The sequence below is a fragment of the Bubalus kerabau genome, chromosome 6 (assembly GCF_029407905.1).
Source record: "Bubalus kerabau isolate K-KA32 ecotype Philippines breed swamp buffalo chromosome 6, PCC_UOA_SB_1v2, whole genome shotgun sequence".
Classification (NCBI taxonomy): Eukaryota; Metazoa; Chordata; class Mammalia; order Artiodactyla; family Bovidae; genus Bubalus; species Bubalus kerabau.
The window spans coordinates 83,131,574-83,142,771 of NC_073629.1; the positions used below are offsets into that span (position 1 = coordinate 83,131,574).

The window sequence follows — 11,198 nt, forward strand, 5'->3', positions numbered from 1 at the left end:
CCCTCCCTGTCCATTATCAACCCCCAGAGTTTACTCAAACTCACGTCCATTGAGTCAGTGATGCCATCCAACCATCTCATCCTCTGTCGTCCCCTTCTCCTCCCGCCTTCAATCTTTCTCAGCATCTGGGTCTTTTCAAATGAGTCAGTTCTTTGCATCAGGTGGCCAAAGGGGTGAGTTAGAGAGTCTGTAAAAGAACATAAATGTAGGGCAAAATAAATAAAGACTGTAACACAGATGGGGTATTAGAACATGTACACACACGTACACAAGGTATGACTTTCTCTGTGACACATAAGAAGTGTGATCCTTGGGGGTCTTCCCAGTCTGAGTGCAGGGCCTGCTGGAGCAGGGGAAGGACTAGGATGACTAGAAGCAAAAGGAATGATAATAGTGTCACCAACCATGTGGAGGTGAGCAGTGCACTGGGGAGTGACAAACTCCGAAGACACACCCAAGTCGGCTGTTCTCACCAGGAGTGACAGCAGGGTAGTGGCGCAGCAACAGAGGCTCAGGGGCAGCAGGTGGGGTCTCATCAGCTGCTGCAGCAGAACAAAGCATCAATTAAAGTTGCAGAGCTGCTCTGGAATCAGGAAAAGATCAAGACAAGAAAGGAATATAAACCCTTGAAGGTGAGGAGGGGATGGAGTTAGAGATTTACCTCCAGGAACACTTGTCAAACTAAAAGCATGGTTAACATGATCATCTTGAGTCTTGAACCAGTAAACTTCCATCGCAGACAAAGTCTGGGGCTACAAACCCAAGAAGGAGAAATTTCACAGGAATGTATTCTCAAAAGTCCTGCATATAAATTCTCAAAATCAGTTGAACTGGGACTTCCCTGGTGGTCCAGTGGCTAAGACTTTGCACTCTCAATGTAAGGAGCCTGGGTTCAATCCCTGGTCAGGGAACTAGATCCCACATGCTGCAACTAAGAGTTCACATGCAAAGTTCAACAAAGATCCTGTGTGCTGCAACTAAGCACAGACAAATAAATAAAAAGAGATATTTTTTTAAAAAAATCAGTTGAACTGAATAGGACTGACAGGGTAAGAAAGACTTACCTTGGAGGTTTGGGTGGCCAGAAACTCAGCAGGTGATAATGAGTTGGCTGCTACAACACCTGTGAACCTCAGGCCACATAATGAAAACACATGTCCAGACCACCGGGCTCTCATGGATAGTGTAGTAGTCCCTTGGTATATGCAGGGGATTGACTTCAGAAACCCTCACAGATACTATAATCTGTACATGCTCAGATCCCTCATATAAAATAGTGCAGTACAGTTGGCCCTCCACATTGTAGGAGCAGGCCCACTGAATGATGACAGCTTGTTGGTGCTGCTTCTGATAGGAACACCAATAGTTCACACTTGTTTCCAGGCACACAAACAAGATATAAGGAGTCCAGAAACCATGTCCCACAAAGAAATTAAAGTCATCTTTAATTTCTGAGTAAGACTTCTTCTTGAAAAAGAAACACACTTGTGTGGCATTATGAGATATAATCAGACCCAAAGATTAGAGGGCCAGTTGGTGACTCAAACAGTAAAAAGAATCTGCCTGCAATGCAGAAGACCCAGGTTTCATCCCTGGGTTAGGAAGCTACCCTGGAGAAGGAAATGGCAATCCATTCCAGTATTCTTGCCTGGAGAATTCCATGGACAGAGGAGCCTGGTGAGCTACCGTCCATGGGGTCACAAAGAACTGGACACGACTGAGCAACTAACACACTTTTGGCTCAGTATAAACAGAACTTTCTAATAGAACTGTTCAAAGATAAAAAGTGCTGCCTTAAGGAGTGGCAAAATCCTCATCTCTAAAAGTGGATTTCAAACTGAGGCTGGATGATCTTGTGTCCAGAATCCTTAATGCAAGAAACTGTTCTTGAATTAAGTAGAAGCTTCAACTAAATGACCTCTTAGACTCTCCTTTTAGAGACCAGGTTAGGGTTCTCAGCCTTGGAAACTTACCATTCAGTTCTGGATATGAAACTCCAGAGGAACCCAGCTCTTCCAAGGACCTGTGGGGTGCAGAGACCTGCCATAGCTTCATTCTCAGAATGAAAAATTCTAAATATTTTCATTTTATTTTTAATTGAAGTATATTTGATTTACAATGTTGTTTCAATCTCTGCTGTATAGCAAAGTGAGCCAGTTATACACATCTATGCTGCTATGCTTCTCAGCAAATGATGAGGCTCTAGCTTATTTACAATCTGAGTCCAGCAATCCCACTTCTGGGACTATATCTAAACAAAACTATAATTCAAAAAGATACATGCACCTCCATGTGCATTGCAGCAGTATTCACAATAGCCAAGAGATGAAAACAATCTAAATGTCCATTGACAGAGGAGTAGATAAAGAAGTTGTGGTATATATATATGTGTGTGTGTTTATATATATATAAACACAGCCATGAAAAAGTAAAAAATAATGCCATTTGCAGCAACATGGATATAACTAGAGATTATCATATTAAGTAAATCAGAAAAAGAAAGACAAATACCACATGATATCACTTATATGTGGAATCTAAAATATGGCACAAACGAACCTATCTATAAAACCGCGATTCATGGGGTCGCAAAGAGTTGGACACGACTGAGCGACTGATCTGATCTGATCTGATAAAACCGGGAACAGACTCACAGACATAGAGAACAGATTTGTGGTTGCCAAGGGCAATGGGGGAAGTGAGACGGATGGACTGAGAGCTTGGGGTTGGTAGATACAAACTATTATATATAGAATGAATAAGGTTCTACTGTATAGCACAGGGAACTATACTCAACATCCTGTGATAAACCATACTGGAAAAGAATATAAAAAAGAATGTATAGATGTGTATTGGAGAAGGCAATGGCACCCCATTCCAGTACTCTTGCTTGGAAAATCCCATGGATGGAGGAGCCTGGTAGGCTGCAGTCCATGGGGTCGCTAAGAGTCAGACATGACTGAGCGACTTCACTTTTTTCACTTTTCACTTTCATGCATTGGAGAAGGAAATGGCAACCCACTCCAGTGTTCTTGCCTAGAGAATCCCAGGGATGGGGGAGCCTGGTGGGCTGCCGTCTATGGGGTCGCGCAGAGTCGGACACGACTGCAGCGACTTAGCATAGCAGCATAGATGTGTATAACTGGGTCACTTTGCTATACAGCAGAGATTGAAACAACATTGTAAATCAAATATACTTCAATTAAAAATAAAATGAAAATATTTAGAATCTGGGGATAAGAAATGTATTTTTATGAAGCAAATAGATATTTTTCATCCTTATGTCCCCTAAGTGCAATCAATCAAATTTGTTTTTCCTAAGTCTCAAAAGCCCTTTCTTCTTCTCCATTCCCCAGTAACACTGCTTTAGTTCAGGCCATCATCATCTTACCCTAGGGCTTTTTCAATAGCTTCCTAAGCAGCCTCCTTCCTTCCACTCTTACCTTCTTCAGTACACCATCTGTAGAGCAAGGAGAGTAGTTTTTAGAACTTGGCTTCTGTTTTGAATAGCCCCCCACTGACCACATGGGAGCTCTTAATGTTGCATGGAAGGCCCTGCAGCCTCATGTTCTGTGACTTCCCACACATGGCAGCACCCCCTACACACCACACACACACACACACACACACATACACACACACCCCTTGTGCTTCAATGATGCCAAACTACTTGTGATTTTCTGGTACCTAAGGCTGTTACACATCTTTGGGCCTTTGCATGCTGTTCCCTCTCTCTGAAATGCCTCCTTCCTCTCCAGCCCCCACCTCATTCACTATAATAATTCATGTTTACATTTTTTGTACATAAGAGCTTTGCTTAGGCACAACCGTTAAGAAGCCTTCTTTCAATCTTCTCTCCAACTCTCACCATCTCCCAAAGTTAATCATCCCTTCCTATTTGCTACCTCTACACCTCTGCATATGGTTCTCTTACAGCATTTATTACACTGTATTGAAATATAATTATTTATGTGTTTGTCTTCTCCATTGTTCTTGGGTTCCTCAAAGGCAGAACCAAGTAATATTCATCTACAAATCCCTAAAACTTAGCACAGTAAGCAAATCTCTGTATATGTTGAACTGACATGGCAAAGGGATCTTCATGAACACGTCTATCATTTGCTATGATATTATCATGCACATGGACACCAAGTTCTACAGTGAAAAACAAAGTGAAACTATTGAAATTGCCCTGTAATTTTAAATTAAATGAAAAGGACCCAGGGCTAAGAACAAAGTCTTAGAATGAAAGAAGGGGAAATTCTAACCTGTAAATTTCTGGTATCCTTATTGCTTTTGTCTTGAAAAGATTTAATTAGGAAATGGGTCCCAAAGAACACTGAATTTCTAGTCTTGGCCTTCTAAAGAGGATATTCTCAATTCGAAGCTGAACCACTCATTTTATTAAACATTTACCGAGGGTATACAAAGCATGATGCTAAGCACTGGGATATTTCAAAAGGGATATTTTAACACTAAAGAGAAATAATAAAAGAGCATTATTGTTCAGAGATTTAGAATCATTAATATGTATAAGTAGCTTCCTTGCTTATAGTTATCATATACTAGGCACCATGACAAGTTTTAAAATAATAGTTAATATGTATTGAGTGCTCGTTATGTGCTAGGAACTACTCTAAGCACTTTGTTCACTCATTCAACAAATATCTATTGAGGTCTAATATGTTAGAGGCACTGTTCTAGGCACTAGGAATCCAATGGTAAATAAAACATGCTCCTAGGAATTTACATTCTATAAGGAAAGACACAATAGACAGACAAATAAAATATATAGAATGACAGCTAATGATAAGTACTGTGGAGAAAGATAAAACAGAGAACAGAAATAGGAAGAGCTTGATGTGGATGTGGGGATAGGAGGGTGTCAGTCTTCAGTGAGGTGGTCAGAGAAGATACTGGCAACAAGTTTATATGCATGTGAAATTTGCTCAGTCGTGTCCAACTCTTCGCGACCCCATGGACTGTAGCCTGCCCAGCTCCTCTGTCCATGGAATTCTCCAGGCAAGAATACTGGAGTGGGCAGCCATTCCCTTCTCCAGGGGATCTTCCCAATCCTGGAGATGGCAGGATTTGTTGATGGAATTGACACAAGGCATGAGAAAGAGAAAGAGAGGAGTCAAGGATAATTTCCTGGGTTTTGGCCTGAGCAAGTGAGTAGCTAGAACTGCTCTTTATTGAGACAGAAGACTGTGAAGGACACAGCTTGTTTGGTCAGGGATGGAGGGAACCTGGGGGTGGGAAGGAGAGATCAGATCAGATCAAATGTATATTACTGATACATTTGAGATGCCCACTAGATATGCAGCTGGAGATGTAAGGCAACTTGTTAAGGGGAGAGGCTCAAGCTGGAGTTACATATTTGGGAATAGCCACCATATAATTATTTAGAGTCACAAACCTGGAGGAAATCATCAAGGAGAGAAGAAAAAAACACTAAAGACTAAGTTCTAGGGCACCCCAACACTTACAGATTAAAGAGGAGGAGGAACTTTAGAAGGAGCAGGAAAACCAAGACAACAAAGATCAGCCTCTGAAAGCCTCATGCAAATATGTAATTAGAAATTATCCCTAAGCACCCTTTTCTCATCTCCCTTAAATCCCAAATTTCCCACAATTCCCAGTTAAAATAACTGTTTGTTGTTGTTGTTGTTGTAATCAAAGTAGAAGACATCTTCCAACTGATGGACCTCACCACCTGGAGTAATATTCAGTTCTCCCTTCATTCCAGGTCAGCCAAGTTTTGCTGCAATGTCACCATCTGAGTTAAACTAGCAACAGATAGAGATGTGAATTCAGGCATTAGAGATGCTATGTAGACACAGAATCTTACACACCATAAACCCATAGCCAAGCCAGCTTCAATCAAGGCACATTCCCATATTCTCCTGCTCTACATAGATGCACCAAGATGCCATTTTGCCCTGCCAAAATAACTCTTGCTGGATAATTCTCCTCACTGTCTCACCAGGCCAAACATCTCATTTTCAGGAGAAAACAAAAACTGTCATTGCAAAATTTAAGTATGCTCAATTTTTCATTATTTATTTTTAACCAGCATGGATGGAGGCAGGAGTGGACAAAAAGCAAAAAAAAAAAAAAGGTCCTAATGATATAGCTACCACATAATTTTTCCACACAGATCCAAGCCTGGTTTTTATAAACTGAAAGGGAAATTTGAACAGCAAAAAAAGGGTTCTAATCAGAAGACTGTGAATATAAGACTAAGCTTCCCCTTGATTGGGCTTTTTCTTAGGTAAAAAGGCTTAGAACAGTTTATGGAACCTTTCAAAATAATATTTTATAAGCATTTTGACCCTTTTAAAATCACACATAGCCCTTGAATACATGAGCAAACAGGTTGGTTGGTTTTACGTGTGTCCATGACTGGCAGGAGAGATGATGTATTTAGCCATATCCACCACCACAAAGGTTGGTTCCCCCATACACCTCTCCAGCAGTGCATGGATGAAAATGTGGCTTTTTTTTTTTTTTTTTTTTTGCAGCCGAGAAGCTGATACATAATCCTGTTACTATCCTAGGCACCTATTAAATATGATTGAAACAACGCCCATTGGAAGTCTTAAAACCTTAACCACCAGTTTTACTTCTAAAATAAAGTAAACTGCCAAAAGTTCTGATAAAAGTGACAATTTATTTTTTAAGTAGTACAACTGGAATTTTCCTATAGCTGTAGACAAAGGAATTCTTACTCAGATAAGTAGAAGAGCACCAATAAATTTAAGGTAGCTTATGCAAGTTAGGCACTAATGAATGTCATCTTCTGTTTTGTCATGAAAAAAGATCTTTCTGCTGCTAAAGGAGACTGATTTAGATTATGAATAGCTGTAGTGATTTGCAAAAATGGCTCCAGAGAGATAGAATGAGACTCCATATACTCATGGCACTTGAGGTTTCTGCCCTTTTTGTTGAAAATTAATTTGTCCTGTGGGTTATTGGATTCTAGCTCAGCCAATGTATATTGCTCAGTCATCACAAATTTACTTAAAATTTAGTGTAGCTGAAGTTCATTCAACAAGACAAAAGTCTACCGTTGAAAGCTTCTAAAAATCTTTTTTAAAAACTGGCTAACAGTGTAATTGAAAGTGCTGGTGTCTAACTAGATTCACATAATGTTTTGCAGGTATCAATATATATTGTATTACTATGTTAGAAATAGATTTTTCACTTGTTTCCCAAGAAAAAGCATATATGGGGGATTTATCATCCTTTGGTAAAAGGACATTTTGCTTGAAGTTTCCATATTCTGAAAAAAATACAAATGCTTAAATTCAGATTTGATTCTGGAACATGTACCCTATATTCCACTCATTTACCTATTTTAGGTAATTTCAAAATAAATATTTTTAAAAGCAAATAGACTATGCAACTCCTAGTGCTTCCAAATCCCAAACGCATTACACTAGAAAAACATTTCAAGTACATAAATTCTGTCTCCTTGTTTCAGCAGTTTTACTGTGGGTCACTCACTCCCTACTTAAGACACTACAGTGTGGAGGCTTATGGGCTGGGAGGGTCAGAGCAAAGAGTCCACCTTCAGACAGAGCATCAGGATACAAATCACTTGCTTTTGACAAGGCAAACACTAGTTTAGTGGCCATGCTCCCTTACCAACAATAATGAGAGGAAAAGAAGAGTATTTTTCAAAAGGATGTAAAGGAGACATTAAAAAAAGAAAAAAGAATGAACAGCTAATGGTGAGAAACAGCAGTTTTTAATTAATCATTCCTTTAAAGTGATTTTTCGTAATGTATATTTTTCATTTTTACACATTTAAACATGTATATTTAATACATTAAACATATTTAAATAAGTGTGTATGACAGTCTTTTTCCCCTTTAAAAATCTAGATGAATCTCAAGACTTAATACCTAAAATCACACTAGAGAACTTCAATTGTAATTAGAGCCATTAGGATTGCTAATTAAATTGATACACAGGAGGCCACAAACATTATTTGTTCATTTCATTTATACGGGAAGATTACTAGATAATAAGACTGCTTCCTATTGAAATATTATATTAGAAAGCAATTAACAGCTAAACCGAAGTGGTAAAAGCATTAGAATGTATCATCTCATTAAGAAAAGAAAGCGAATAGTATTGGGGGCAAACTAAACTCGAGTTTGGAACTTTTCTGGGAGAGCGGCATTTGTTTTAGTCCTTGGGCTTAACTACACAACTGATCATGTTCAAACTCTGAAGCGATCAGCTCTTTGCTTGAGGTACCATTGCACAAAATGAGATACAGAGTGCTAACCAAATCATGACACAGTGGACTGGAAATTTTAGATTAATAAACCTCTTCCAGTGAAGAACTAAATAACTTTTACAGTTTTATCTATGGTTATTTGTTTCTCTGAAGATTTATGGTCCTCGCAACAGATATGCATCTTATCTTTCACTTTCCAGATTAAAGAAAGGTGATTTTAAACAGGCTTCTGACTGGCATAATCTAGAATTGCAGATGATCTCAATTTTTTAAAAAATGCTAAAAGTGAACTTGCAAGTCAAATGAAAATGACTTTGCGCATGTCAGGTGCGCAAGGGGGAAGAAATCTACATACAGTTAAAGAAGGCTGATCTTCTATTACCAATCCCGATCGCCTCACACTACCCTGAATCAGCCAGGTGCAATCTGTACATGCTTAACCAGGAATTAAAACTCTTCGTGCTGCTGCTGCTTTAATTGATTGATGCTAAAAGTTTAGAAAATAAAACCTAACCAGCTATTACAAAGGGCCTTTAACCAAGCCTTCTCCTTTGAAAGCAGGATCCTCAATTGAAACTGGCAGACCACATTTTTAGGTTTTAAGCAGCTCTGTCATTCTACAAGGAATGTGTCTGCCACTTCACACGATAGCTTGAACTGAAAGACATGTACTTTGAATCAGAGAATCAATAGAACACTTAATGGACAATTAGGAGAACAGCTGTAGGACTGTCAGAGACCCATCTGTACACAGCTCAAACAGCAAGCCTGGACAGGGCCCGGAAAACAAAGTACACTGCTCCAGGGCACTGGCCCCAGTACAAAACCCCCCTTTCATTTCTCATTTAATGTTAATATAGTGTTCTTTTTCATTACAAATTTTAACACGTGTAGAAAATTATGGAAATTGCTTAAGCCATTTGTCAACTTATATCATGTGAATTGATCAATAAATTTCACTACTTTGTTGTTAATGTAGATAAATTTTGGCATTTAATTAAGCTCCAGTGAAAATGCGGCCACTTTTAATCTCAGCAGATGCTGCCTTTTCATTTGTAATACATAACTACAGGGGTAAATACAACCCAATCATGAATTATCACTAAATATTTATAGACAACATAGCAATTCAGAAAATAGATACAAAAGATTTTTACAATGAAATAATTACTATGAGCAAAATCTGAAATAGGTGGTGATGAACTCTAATAGGAGCGGTGAAGGGAATCTTAATATAGTAGCTTACAAAAGAATTCCATATGTATATTTTTCTCTCATGATGCTGCCTCTATAGATTATTCTTTATTAGGCAGAAATAATTTGAAATTCTTTTCATAGAATTGTTCCAAATGTTAAAAGACAGTTTCCTAAGTTTGTGAAAGCTAATGAAAATTTACAAATTAAGATAAAATCCCATTCCTTTATATTTCTTTTTACTAAATTTATTCAGACATGATTGGGAACCTTCTCTTGATGGATAAGAGGAAAATCTTACAATGCTTATTTCAAAGACATGATTTGAACTTGGGCTATAAGGTTGGTCAAGAGGAGACTGGGATGGGAAAAGGGGACAAGATGCTAGACAATGGGAAAAGGAGAATGAATTTCTTAGTCTTCCTCCATATGGCCCAAGGGGCCCCAATATGAAATCCTGTTCCTGACAGCCAGAAGCCCTCTAGGCTTTAACCCTCCATGGTGTAATCTGACATGATAAACTGCTGTATCTCATTTGAGGGGAAGAGGCGGCCTCTTGGTGATTCTGCTGGTACCTTCAGGGAAAAGAGGATTCAAAATCACATTGCTGTCTTTGCAGTGTAATCCACTCCATAACACTCATTCCCACCATTGTCTACATGCTTCACTAAGAGGGTCCTGCTGGCAGTGCGATCTCTGCCTTTTCAGCAGAAAAGCAGACTGAGTGCTTGTGTGTAGTGCCTTTGTAAGTATTTTTTTTTTTTAATAAAGTTTAGGGAAATCAAAGCGGATCCCTTATTCCTATTTTTCCAATGTCTCTATGTCAAGTTGGCCATCACTACCGCGGTAGTTTGGCACTTTCCGTTGTTCTGGCAGAGGAGTACCTGGTCAGAAGAGATGATTCTCTAAATTCAGACTCTATTAGAGAAATCACAATGCAGCAGCCAAAGGGAAAATGGATTGGGTCTTCTTGCTGAACCAAATTACACATCTAAATTCCCAGCCAAAATTCTCTCTCTGGCTCACTCTTACATGTTCATATTTCTTTTCATTCCAAAACTTAACTTTCCTAGGATTTGAGGCCTTGTTTTTATACCCCTAGAGAGTACAGGGGGCTGGAAAATTCACTTCCATTCTCATGCAGATCATTAGGGATCTTTTTGTAATCTCTGAAATCTAGGCTTTCACATCATAAACCTAGCATTTTCCTAAGTCGTGTATGTCTGTGAATTTCTTTGTCTTTGGGGGAAACTGAGAAAAGAGGCAGATTATTGCCTGCGCTAAGGAAATATTGGCACTTGTTGAGTGTTTGATATGGACATTAAGATGGTAAAAAAGTTAAGATATAAGATTGAGAAACAAAAACTGAGATATAGACACGAGATTATAATGGATTAAAGATGGTCACAAAATTCTTTGCCATTTTTCTCTCAGTAAATGGAATGTATTTCCTCTAGCTGTGAATCTGAGCTGGTCTTTTGAGTTGCTTTTGCTCAATAAAACTTAGCAGAAGTGATTCTTGCAAGATTCTGGTATGAGCTTTGAGAAGGTCCAGAAGCTACCACATTTGTGCTCTCTTAAGTGTTGCCAGGCACTAAAAAATTCAGGTTAGAATAATAAGAGATAAATTGAGAGTGGTCTTAGAAGTAAGAGACCATTTTGGATGTTCTAGTCCAAGACATAGCTGACTGCAGCTTCACCATGAGGAGCAGAAGAACCTTGTAGCTGAGCTCAATCCACCTGCAGAACCATC

General features: G+C 38.9%; 1 non-coding gene across 1 annotated transcript; it reads left to right on the forward strand.

Moving 5' to 3' along the window:
• Window positions 1-838: 838 nt before the first annotated feature.
• On the forward strand, window positions 839-911 carry TRNAE-CUC (transfer RNA glutamic acid (anticodon CUC)). Its single transcript has one exon. It is a non-coding gene; the product is annotated as a tRNA-Glu (tRNA).
• The last annotated feature ends 10,287 nt before the right edge of the window (window positions 912-11,198 follow it).